The sequence below is a fragment of the Narcine bancroftii genome, chromosome 14 (genome assembly GCF_036971445.1).
Source record: "Narcine bancroftii isolate sNarBan1 chromosome 14, sNarBan1.hap1, whole genome shotgun sequence".
In the NCBI taxonomy this organism is placed as follows: Eukaryota; Metazoa; Chordata; class Chondrichthyes; order Torpediniformes; family Narcinidae; genus Narcine; species Narcine bancroftii.
This window is the reverse complement of record NC_091482.1, coordinates 59,814,632-59,828,018: the sequence shown is the minus strand read 5'-3', so window position 1 is coordinate 59,828,018 and position 13,387 is coordinate 59,814,632. Positions and strand designations below refer to the sequence as shown.

The following is a 13,387-nucleotide window of genomic DNA, read 5'->3' as shown; positions in this document are numbered from 1 at the left end:
GGAATAGTAGAGGAGTATAAATAAAAGGGATAACTGAATGCTAACCTCTTACTGCTTTAAGGTGAAACAGAAAAAATCTCAAGAAAATATTTCTGGACTCTCAGTATGGAGCCAGTGTTGGAACAATCCAATGCAGAATCTATGTTCCATTTCAGTAGACAGTTTCCAGACACAACTGGTAAACTTGATTATAAAAGTCACCTGGCAGAAAGTGACAAATCCAATTATTCTAACCCACTCTACTTTGGGGCAGACCGATTTAAATAGGGTGCCAAGTGAAGGAACAGAAAAATGGTCCACAAACACTTCTGTACATTACTTCAGAGAACAGTAGGTTAGTAAATATGCTTATGAAAGAAAAGGAATATCAGTTAACTCCTTTAATTGTGACTGTAGAACTCAGCTGCCAGCAAGAAAACTGATTTGACAGTTGCATTCCATTGTCGTTGGTAAAGAAAATAAAAATCAGAAAATATATCCTAAGGCAAAAATACTTTGAAATATCAAAAGTATCAAATGCCATGAAGCCACCTAGTAGATGCTGGTAACTGCTAAGTAGCAAAAAGAAGATTTAACCATCACTGAAGTGGTGCTACAAATGCTGTGGCCATTTTGCCGCAAGTGTTAAAGGCAGGGCCGGATTAACTGGTAGCAAAAGTAGCATCTGCTACGGGTCCCACATTTTCAAGGGCCCCTGCATTTATGTTCAATGAATTATGAACTTAAACATTTTCGTTTTCATCTTTGGGCAGGGGCTATGAGATACCACACTGATAGTCAGCGTTAACAACCCCGATTAAAGGTGATAATAGGCTAAAATCGCTAACCTTAAATTTGATCAGGATTATTAAGACAGACTATCCCCGGCAGTTTGCGCCGAGAGCACAAGGTAGGAACAATAGCCATCTTTGTTATCCATAACCCCCCCATGCAGCTGGAACCGCTCTGCCAGTCAGTGCCAGGGAAATGCAGAGTGATTCCAGCTGCGTGGAGGATTATGGGAAATAAATATGGCCATTGAGCCAGCCGCCACCATAAGAAAATTTTGTTTTAACAAAATGTGTAAGTTTTAACAGGGGAGGGGAGGGGAGCAATTTCAGTGTAAATGCTTCCTCCCTCATCATGCATGCGCCAGCCGGCGCTATTTAGGGCCTCTTTAAAATATATGCTACAAGTCCCACAATACCTTAATCTGGCACTGGTCAAAGGACAGGGATTTTACAAGGCCAGCAGCCATTCCTCCTTTGTGGTATATTCCACCATTCCCAGGTTGCAATCAAGGATCAATACTCTTTTTACCTTGTTCCTTTGGTGAAGATTCAGTTGACTTGATTGCACATAATCTGTACCAAGCCAACCTGTATCTTTGGATTCTGCATTCTCAAGTATCTATGGCAAGATTGACTCAAGGACAGAAAGGCACAGTACAATTTGTTCAGCTTGCACACATCATATTGAATTGCACCTGATACTACTTGCATGGGATTTCTGAAGTTTCACATCTCATTGGCATGGATATTTAAGAAGCTTTTATAAACATTGCAATAATATTTATGTGCAGCGTTCAGAAAGCAGCAAACATTCATCTATCACTTACCAGATTCAATAGCCATCCTTGACAAGTAGATGGTGTCACTGTTAAATTGGCTAACTGTGAGTGATGTTCTTATTCAGGGCTTTTTTTAAAAGAAGGTTTGCAACTTAACAGCTCAGTACTTTCCAGCTCCTGTTGAGCTGATTTTTCAATTTTGCAAGTCTTTCTCAAGTTTTTTCTCTGTGACGGGTTCTCATGATCTGATCTATTGCCTGCTAGACGTCAATATTGCTTATGGAGATAATGTTTTTCTTTTAAAAAAAGCAATACGTTTTCTTCAATGCAATCAACTAAAGATAAAAAGTAGCTCCAAGGGCTCTTGCTCAAGTGACCATTTTTCCCAGATCCTGGTAGTTTATTCCATTTTCAGTGTTACAGCTAAAATGGACTCCATCTGGTATCCAGAGATGGCTATCAGGCTGTGGAGCTTTGGTCAACTCTTACCCTATATAAACCCCCAATCTAATTGTTTAGTATTGTTCCCGCCATTTGTGGTGGGATTTAAACCCACAACCTTTGCTCACTCTGAATATTGTTATACCACAACTGTAATCACAGTCAAGGCCAGCACCCATTATCCATGATGATCGTGGGTTGCTTTCGAGAACGGCAGCACCCCTTCTGGTGAAGCAACTTCCAGAGTGCATAATGGGCTCAGAGTTCCTGCATTTGTACCCAGTGAAAAAGGAGGACAGGCAATATAGTTTCCAAAGTAAGATGATGTGAGACTTAGAGGGGAAATCACCTGCTGCTAATTTTCCTGTTGTTTGCTGCCATCATCCTTGGAGATGGTGGATTTCAGGTATAGTTGGAGTTATATAACCATATAACCACTTACAGCACAGAACAGGCCAGTTTGGCCCTACTAGTCCATGCCGTAACAAATCCCCACCCTCCTAGTCCCACTGACCAGCACCCGGTCCATATCCCTCCAGTCCTCTCGTATCCACGTAACTATCTAGTCTTTCCTTAAATGTAACCAATGATCCCGCCTCGACCACGTCTGTCGGAAGCTCATTCCACATCCCCACCACCCTTTGCATAAAGAAATTTCCCCTCATGTTCCCCTTATAATTTTCCCCCTTCAATCTTAAACCATGCCCTCTAGCTTGAATCTCCCCCACTCTTAATTGAAAAAGCCTATCCACGTTTACTCTGTCTGGCCCTTTTAAAATCTTAAACACCTCTATCAAGTCCCCCCTCAATCTTCTACGCTCCAGAGAAAAAAGCCCCAGTCTGCACAACCTTTCCCTGTAACTCAAACCTTGAAATCCTGTCAACATTCTCGTGAACCTTCTCTGCCCTCTCTCTATTTTGTTTATATCTTTACTATAATTTGATGACCAAAACTGTACACAGTACTCCAAATTTGGCCTCACCAATGCCTTGTACAATTTCATCATAACCTCCCTACTCTTGAATTCAATACTCCAGTTGCCTGGGTGAGTAATGACCATGCAGTTTGTAGATGGAACACCTTGAGGCCACTGTGTGCTAATGAAGCATACGACTTTGTCCTGGCTGCTGCTACAATTCTTGAACCTTCCTGGCTTTGCCCTCATCCAGGCAAGGGGAGACTTTAAATTTTTTTTTACAGCACGGTAACTGGCTATTTCAGCCCAAGAGTCCGTGCCGCTCAATTTACACCTAATTGACCTACACCCCCGGCACGTGTCGAATATTGGGAGGAAACCAGCGCCCCCGGGGAAAACCCAAGCAGACACGGGAAGAACAAACAAACTCCTTACAGATGGCAAGGGATTCGAACCCCTGTCCTAATCGCTGGCGCTGTAAAGGCATTGCACTAACTGCTCCACCAACTGTGCTGCCCACTTCTCCATCACTCTTCCGATTTGTGTCTTGTATCTGGCCTGTGAAAAGTAAATCTGCAGAATACCCAATCTCTGACCTACTCCTGTAGTCATGTAGCCATGGTATCTGAGTTTCTGCTCAGATGTGATCCCTCAGATGTTGATGGGAGAGCATTGAGAGATACAGCATGGAAACAGGCCCTTTGGCCCATTAAGACGTGCCAACCATCAACCACTCATTCACATTCCATTCCCCTGACATTCTATCAACTACCTTCAGATTCTACCACTTACTTACACACTAGGGGTAATTTACAGTGGCCAATTAATCTATTAACTCTTATATCTTTGGGGTGTGGGAGGAAACTGGAGCACCGGAGGGGTCGCATGCAGTCACAGGAACAAGATATACATCGTCAGTTGCCGTGATCAGGACTCTATCACTGAGAAGCAGTGGCTCCTCTAGCTAAGCCACTGGGCTGCCCATAGTCTGGCAAAATAATGTCAATACCCATTGTTTTTTTGTACATGATGAGTTTAATGGTTTAAAATTCTTACGTTATTAACCTACTCTGAAGTCTTTAATCTGTATTGTAAATTGCAAACTTGGAAAAGACTGGCCTTCTTTGATCCTGACCGCAGCAGTCTTCCCTTTGTTACCATAAATATAGTTAGATGATTTGCTTAGAGATGCAAAAAAAAAAAATCATTCTTTGGATGGTTTAGAATCTTAACCTACTGATGGTTTCAAACTTAAATACTGGGTACACACAACTATGTTCCTATACACAGGTACTAATATTTTTGAGCCACCAATACAATTATACAAGAGGACATGAGCATAAAGGTCAAGATTTTCCCTATATCATCTAATCCACAACATACATGTTCTAAATGATTTTTTTTCAGCATTCCAATGGTTAAATGGCTTTATCTATTTTATCACATTAGATTGATAACCAAATTTCAGTGCAGAATGTCCATCTGGGAGATGAGGTTTGGTTACCCAATATAAAACTCTGGAAACACACACATTCCAGGGGGTGAGAGAGACGGAGAGCAAGAGGGCAAAGGAGAGAAAAGAAAGGGTGAGAGACACAAGAGAGAACAAAAGGTCGAGAGGGAGATAGTGTGTGTGAGAGAAAGAGAGACCAAGAGAGAGAAATGTTTGCATTTGCATCCCACTGAAATCCAGATATCCACAATTCTTATGCAATTGAAGGCAGGTTCCTGAGGAAAAGTGAGAATTGCTGATTTAACATGAAAATGAAGAATGGATCGCTTCAGTCATGCTTCATGTTCCTGCACAATAGTAAATCATCTCGGGAAGAAAAGTCCATATACTGTACCACACACCTCAGCAATATTAAAACTAAGTGCCAATACTGTATAAACAGCATTTCAAAAATTACTTAAACCAGAATAGATCTGCTCTTATGGGGGAAAAAAAAGACCCATTCATCAAAAAAAATCAATTACAGTGTGCAGAAACTAACAGAATACACACATCAGCAGTAACATGCAACTAATCGCAGCTTTAACGGCTCATTTTAATTCTGTCCGTTGGTACCAATAGACCACAGAGATGTAACACAAACTATTATTGAGGCAATAACATTTTTCAATATTATGCTACAAATTAGTAGAGAGGATGAAATAAATTGTAGATGCAATCTGAAATGTTTTTGTTATTTGATCATTTCTTTGTTCATCAAATAAAGTTTCACCTGCTTTTCTGACTTTAATCTGACACATTTATGTTGCCGAGAATGTTGGCAATGGAATTTAGGAGAACCCTTAAGGAAACTAAGGGGGTAAAAATTGTCTATGAGATATCCTTAGCAAAGTAACGGAAAATCCTGTGAATGTATTAAAAGGTACAGAATAACAAGAAAAATGGGTCCCATTAAGGATCAGTGTACTGGTAATATGTGTGGAGCCATGGGAGATCAATAAGGTCTTAGATGAATACTTCTTATTTCCATTGGTAGGGCCCTGCACAGTGCTTGGTCACAGAAAAGGATACAAGAGAAGACAACTTAATGTTTGGTAATAGAAAATGGGTTTTTAAGAAATATATTCTAAGGAAGGAAAATAATGGAGATGTACAAAGTTTGAGAAGGGAATTCCGGAGCAGAAAGCAAAGTCACTGTGGAGCAAATAAATCTGTTAAGGTTCAAGGGACATAATTTCAGATATCTTGGGGGATTGTTAATCTGGACATAACAGAGGACAGTGCTCTTTTGCATTTGAATACAAGGATAAGGACTTCAAACTGAAGCAGTAGCAGCAGAGCAGTGATGGGCGAACGGAAGATCGCAGAATTTTAGATGATCTAAAAGGTGCGGCAATTTACAATTGCATCAGAATGATCTACCAGGTGTATCTCTGAACTAGTGGAATGCACAGGTCAACCACTCATGGATTCAAAAGACTGTTTAATGTTCAACTTCAATATTGGAAACTTAAGTAACTGTTGAAAGTAGAACATTTAGCATTTTTGTCTAGAAAATCAAGACCATTCATGTCATTCATTAATATTGATGATTGATGAAATAATATACATCTGAATATATTTGATACTTTCAATTATAAACACCACGATTAAACTTTACATATTTTATAGTCTTTCGTTTTTTTTCGACCTGCAGTTTCAAAAGCTTGAGTCACATTAACCCTTTTGAAGGGAATCTGGCTTGCAGGTTATGAATGCGTTCATTTTTGGTTATTACATACAACCTTAAAATCAGTGTGAATTGTTCACTGAACATGGAATTACCAAAACACAGAACATGCCAAGTAAAAGCACATACCTTTTTAAAGATGTTTGGGAATTTTACCCAAGTCAGCAGTTATTTTTCTTGTGAACATTCACATTGCTAGTGAACCCCTGTAGGGAGTAAACATGGCCGTTTTCAATAAAGCAGTACCAACAGAGCGGAGTAGTTTAATTTCCAAAACAAACAATCTCTATATTCTAATAATAACATTTTCTTGATAAATACACCACAGCCATTGGTTGACATTGAGAGAACTGGAAAAATGCCCAATATTACAATTGGCCTATTTGCTAGCATTTGTAGAATGTAGCTTTAGCTCCACTGTAGAACAGCTCTTTGCCTTCCTTAATAAAGGCAGTGTTTGTGCCTTGGTTTTTAAACAAAAGCCCATCTTCAAATCTCTTGTTTGTTGAGATTAAATGTGCATATTCCCACTGCTACAGAAATATTAATTATAAACCTTTTGGGTTTCTTGTGTTCAGAGAAGTACAATGCAGAAGCCTGTCTTTGATTAACGCTCAGTTGTTTCGGCACTTAACAAGTCCTAGGTATAAACTGCTGAGAGATCTCGAAAGTGGAAGGTTGGGGTTTTACCTTAAATTCCTTAATTTGTCACTTACTCCAAGTTTCTTTCTGGAACTATTCCCCTGTTATTGCAACTTGATGAATGCTTTTGCAAATTTGCTATTAATTTAATCTCAGTATATTGTTTACAATGCCTTCAAATTTTGGGATTTCCTGTATCAAAATACACTGATGTTGTAATCTCACAGTAGTGTTACTCAAAACTCTCTTCTACTAAGAGTTGATGAGATGATTCAAAATTATTCCCCTCTTGATCCCATGTCATTGAATAGTGCTAGTATTTTAAAGGTGTCAGTGTATTTTTTTAAAATGTACATAAAAGACTAATAGTGTGCCCTATTGGGATTAAGAGTTTGAACATTTCACACGGACTGCCCAGGATATTGTGTGGGAATGTTTAAATCTTTGTTTTTAGACTGAGATTACATCCTCAAGTATGCCTCAGCCCATTTCCTTTTGACTTTTTCCCCCCTTGGGCATTGCTTTTCCCTCCTGTTCCAATACTGAAACTGGAATTAATTTCTGGACCTTCGTCCCTCAATCCCTTTGCTTTTTGTCTTACTGTTCAATCAGAAGTAGCTAACTCAAACCTCTCTTTTTAACAACTTATCATGCATTTGGTCTGTGAAGCGTCTTGAGACAAGTGCATCTGTGAATGATACATAAATGCAAGCTTTTCTCAGGTGATCTTGCAATGATTAAAATGTGACAGCAACAATTTCATTCTTAAGCCACGACACACTTTAGATCAACTCAAGTCCAGTCAAACGTGCACGATGATACGTGTATTTTGTAAGAAATGAATTGCGACAACTAGCAATTTCAGCTTAACTTCAATCACTATTCCTCCATCACATGAATTAAAATGAATTTGATTTGTTTTGTTAATTACAGAAAAAACTACAACATTAGCCCATTAGTAGATGGGGAACATATAGTAATTAAGCCACAAAATGCAAGAGCTTTATTGTACCAAATGAATCTTAAACAAGCTGTACAGCTGTACTATTGTGGTTTGAGTTTAAAGCTGCTTTATTCACAAACAAGGATGTTCTATTTCAAACTTCTCAATCACAAATGGCTGGTCAGCAAGCACAGTGACATAACTTTACTTAAATAAAGATATTCTTTGTATTTTTCCTCTCGACCACAGATCAAGGCTCAGTTTTAGATCATGCAGCATGGAAAAGGCCCTTCGGCCCAATTCATCCATGCTGGCCAGTTGCCATTCAGGGAGTCTCCTGTGCTCCATATCGATATAAACTCTTCCCAACCACATGGTCTTTTGCATGTTGCATGTGTACCCACTTCTATGGCTTCATCTGGCAGCTCGTTTCAGATACAGACAGCACTCTGAGTTAAAAATGGTGCCCTTCAGGTCCCTCAGAGATCTCTCTGTTGTGGTCAGCCTTCTGCCTTTTCTTCATGGCTCCAATAAAAAAAACATGATTGCAAGATTGATCCCGACAGTTATAGAGGCCAGAAACATGCAAGAAATCCAACTGAATGGAATTATTTAAGCATATATATATATATATATATATGATCTGTTAATGTGAATACTTTGGAGCTGGATCTTCATTATGTGTAATGGTACAAAATGAGCAATAGCAAGGTCAATGGACCATTTTACATTATTTCCGTTGCAAAAATAAAGATTAGGAGAGACCAAAGGCATGTTTGTTTTGATCTAACACCCTGATTAAGATCCATATCTGTGTGCCTTCATGAATGAGAACGCAATACATACATGAAGCAAAATTGTGCCGTTTCTCCAAAGGTGGGCTCGCCTGCTAACTAAAAAAAAATGAAATATCCTGAGCAATTTGAAGCTTGTGTATTGAAAGCAGAGATTTACCATTAAATCATTTATTTAACTGAATTTAATTAAAAATAAATGTGACATTTATCTTTAAACTTTTAATTAAAAAGATAATTATGGGATGAAGCAGAATACGCTTCATTTATTTGAGTCAGACTTCTCTTGGACACCAATGTTAAAATCTCACAGAGCTAGTATTCAGCCAGCACAGTTTGAATGATTGACAGCTGTGAATGACCATTCAGCAATGAAAGGGATGTTGATCTGTATTGAAATAATGGAGACACTCACAAGAGCATCTGACATGGTTATTTTGGGCATCACCAACATAAATAACGGGCCTCCACAGTCCGTAGATTAAAAACAATGATTTCCGACCAACTTAAACAGAAATAAAGGGCTGTATTGTGGGAGGTATCAAAAGTGTGTGGTACCTTGTACAAAAATTACTTCCTTCCCAAATCCCAGAGTAATGCTTTCTTTCATAGATAACTCTTTTAAACTGCCCACCATTGCTCATTTGCTGTTCTAGTAACAGTTTAAATTTCTAGATCAATGTATTCATCTACTTACCAATTCAAAAAAATGCAAATTAAAATGAATGACAAGAATGTGATTGTTGACCCCTCAATGGCTCATTATCATCCATACATTGGAGGCTTTGCTTGCTGAAGGTGACATTTGTTTATTTAAAAGCTTAAATGGTGGGCTGGGGAAGGTGGAGACTATCTCTGCTGTAAAAAGGTGCAGGTACGAGAAAGCAATCACTCAATTCACTATGTAAATTGGCTTTCTGACAAATTAATTAAGTGTAATGAGTTAGGAATGTTACCAGGACTGTGACACGATTTCTGCAACTGAAAATATCGCATCTCTGGAGAGTCTTGTAAATATGTATTAGATTTCCAATTTATTGTCAGAGTACATACATGACATCACACACAACCCTGAGATCTTCAGTAATTTTTTTTAAGTACCGTCAAGGTCATCTATGGCCCAAAAGCCAAAGGCTTCATCAAACTGAGGCCCAAGAACAGAAATTAATGCCTTAGGAAGAAAGACAGTCAATGCATACTGGAAAGAACACCTCAAAGACTTCCTCAATGGTGAGGATGTCTTCATTCCATCCCCGGTCAATTTATTTAGCCCAGACCAGGCACTATTTTTAGTTTCACCACCAGTGCTACTGCAACACCAGCAGCCTAGGTTCGAATCTGGCACTGTCCGTCAGGAGTTTGTAAGTTCTCCATGTGTCTGTGTGGGTTTCCACTGGGCGCCTCTGTGTCCGCCCACATTCCAAAGATGTACACGGTTAGTAGGTTAATTAGTCACCTGGGTGTATTTGGGTGGCTTGAGTTCGTGGGCCAGAGGTCCTATTGCCATGCTCTATCTCTAAATTAGAAGGTCATGAGAGTTGACTGCATTCTGCTGACAATCCAAAACCTGGCAGTGAAAAGCGTGAGGTGTAAACCTACAAGATCATCGTCCACAGATTAGATGAGAGAGGAGAGCAAGGGAAGTAAATAACTTTTTTTTATAATTTAAAATTTTAAACAGATTTAGACCTACAGCACGGTAACAGGCCCTTTCGGCCCATGAGCCCATGCCGCCCCATTACACCCAATTGACCTATAACCTCCCCCCCCCAACATTTTGAAAAGTGGTGGAAACCGGAACATCCAGAGATAACCCATGCGGACATGGGTAGAACATAGAAACTCCTTATAGATAGCATCGGATTCGAACTGGAGTCACTGTCACTGTAAGAGCATTGCACCTACCACGACGCTAACTGTGCCCCCCATCTTCGATAAAGGAGACAAATTTAATTCCGTAACTACAGAGGAGCCACAGGGCAGGTTATTGCCAGTGATCTATTAAGTAGATTTATTAAACTCTGTGTTGACTGCAGCTCAGGAATTCTAGCCCTTTAGGCTAAAGACGTTACGGTAGCAAATTGACTGGCACATGCAATAGGTCTGAATGGATTGAACAATTTGAAATGTAGTGATTTTTAAAAAATAAGGATGACATGGACTGACAGCGCAGAACCCCATGATCACTGCCTGCAGGTTATCTGACTTCTATGCCCAGAAATACCGAAATACTATCACATAGTTTGACAGCTGAATAATTGTGGATTGGGAATTGCCACAATTTTTCTTCCTTTATTTTAAATAGGGGCAAATGTGTGATTTAACTCTAGAATCAGTTCCGGTTTAGCATTTTGCAACCTGATCAAAGATGCGATATCATTAATAAAATTGAGGATATTTTTGAACCAAAATGTCTAAATAAAACAATCCATAAATCTTTTCCAATTCTTGCATTTTCTCTTCGAGTAGTGTAGTGTGTAGTTTTCAAATTGGAGAAAGCATCAAAGGCTTTGTAGAACTCAGGTTTAAAACCTGAAGCATCACATGGCTTTGTAGAAGGCCTTTACTTCACATTCCTTGAACATAGCTTCTACTTCTCCTTTCAGCAAATGTATGAAGCAAAGCTGAGACAAGCCATTCAATCTTAGGTTATACCAGAAATGAGCTTCTAAGCACATCCTTCATTTCCCGGTGTCAAGTCGCCTGCTGTAAACAGTCATCCATTTTTGCCTTATTACTTCCTTAGACCCAACTGGTATAATAATCTTAATAAGAGTGAAGCTATTCACTGAAGAGCTTGAGTATTCCCACTCTTTAAAAAATAAGGGAGAGTAAAATGGGAAGTTGTCGATCAGTTAAGATCAAAAGGCCAGAGTCTTTATCACACAGAACACGGAGGAACCATCAAAGTAACCAGATATGAAATTTATGAAAGAAAAACTGTGTTTAGCTGTTTTTTCAGGATCAATATGTGCTTGAATTTAGAAGAATGAGAGAGGATTTCATAAAATCATAAAATTATGAAAGGCATAGATAAGATAGAGGTAGGTAAGTTGTTCCCATTGGTGGGGGAGACTAGAGCAAGGGGACATAGCCTCTAGATCCTGGGTGGTAGATTTAGGATGGAGATGAGGAGGAACTGCTTTTCCCAGAGGGTGATGAATCTGTGGAATTCACTGTCCATTAAAGCAATGGAGGCTACATCAGGTTAAGACGTTGGATAGATTTTTTTACAAAGTAGGGGTATTAAGGGATATGGGGAAAAAAGCAGGTCGGTGGAGATGAGCCCTTTATGAGATCAGCCATAATCTCATTGAATGGCGGAATAGGCTTGACAGGCCGGATGGCCGACTCTTGCTCCTAGTTCTAATGTTCTTAAGTAAGTAAGAGAGAACCAATGGACTTAGAATATTTGGATTTTCAGAAGACTTCTGAAGAAATCCATCGAGTGCAACATTTGAGCACACGAGTTAGGGTTAATATTAGTAGTACGGATTGAACATTGGTTGACCACATGCTAGTAAATGGGATCAGTATAGCTGATGGTCAGCATGGACACTGCTGGATGAGGTCCCTGTTTTTATGCAATATTAATTGTATGATGGAGCAACAAGTGGGGAAAAAAACATAATTTAGAGAATTTTAAGCAATCATTTAAAAATCTGAATTAAGTCCTTATCTATAACAAGTAATAAAAACACCTTCTTTATGTGTAATCTAGCATCACTGCACAACAGTATAACTAATTAAGGTTGAATAAAGGTCATACTGAAGAGTTATTCCAGTTCCACTTCTTAAGTCATTTTTAATTAGCTGATAACTCCAACAGCTTGGCCATCTGTGACTTATCCCTTGTTCAGTCAAAGCGGTTTTCCAAAGAGCCTCATTAAAATCCAGAAATAAGAGATACCACGGAATGGGTTACAAAATTGTAATAATCTCAACATTCAGATAATACCTTAATGTGATTGTTAAGATCTGCTTGGAGCCATGAACAGAGACATTTTGAAGTAGCTATTTGAAAATACAATTTTAATGCTATTGCTTATTTAGTTGTCAAAAAATTGCTCCTTTTCTAAACTATACGGACTTGTGTCACACTGTTTTGTGACGTCATCACCGGTGACAAGTGAAAGATTTATGTAATCCTTTCACTCACTTTATAATTCGCTTAAAGTCAATCATGTTGCAATAAAAGCAGCAGACTAACTGTAATCTGTTGGGAGTGCGTCGCCTCATTATAATCTAAGCTGCATTCCTCTTGTGCTAGAATTTGCATTAGTACCTAATGCATGGGTCATATGCAGTGGTCTAGATAGAACCTGGATACAAAATTTCCAAACATTGCATGGAAAGCTATGATAACCACTGTGTGGCCATCAGTCTCAATGATTCTTAATAAGTCAGAATTCAGGCATGGGATGGGGAGTGGCAAGTGACAACTACATTATACAAGTGCTAGTCAACAAACATCTCCATGGAGAATCTAACTACACCTCCCCATTACATGCAATGGGATTGTTGTCGCTGAATTCCCCAGTATCAACTTTTTGGGAATGACCACTGCCAAAAAAAAACACTTGAACAAGCCAGGTCAGTGGGGTTAGGCAGATTAATAGTTCAGCACAGACTAGGAGGGCCAAAAGGCCTGTTTTCTGTACTGTAATGTTCTGTGGTTTGAAATACTGTAGCTACAAGAACATGTTGGATGCTACACATCATGTCGGAAGAGATTTCAGCTCCTTTTCCCTAACGGTTTGCAAAACACTTCAGGAAAATGGTGAAATACCATATTCAGCACTCATGAAGTTCAACGCCATCCAGATGTTCAAAAAGCAGCAACTATTCTCAACATGGATCATATTGAATGATGGAGCAGGCTTGAGGGCCCAAGTCAATTACTCCTGCTCCTATTTCAT

At 39.1% G+C, this 13,387-nt stretch overlaps 1 protein-coding gene across 3 annotated transcripts in view; it reads right to left on the bottom strand.

Annotated features, from left to right (window-relative positions):
- Nucleotides 1-13,387, bottom strand: part of sema6d (semaphorin 6D) — a 284,007-nt gene that overhangs the window by 139,541 nt on the left and 131,079 nt on the right. For all 3 annotated transcript variants that reach the window (XM_069910619.1, XM_069910620.1, XM_069910621.1), the window contains one exon: nt 6,219-6,295. The gene's annotated coding sequence lies outside the window, so the exon portion shown is untranslated. The remainder of the gene's footprint in view (nt 1-6,218; nt 6,296-13,387) is intronic.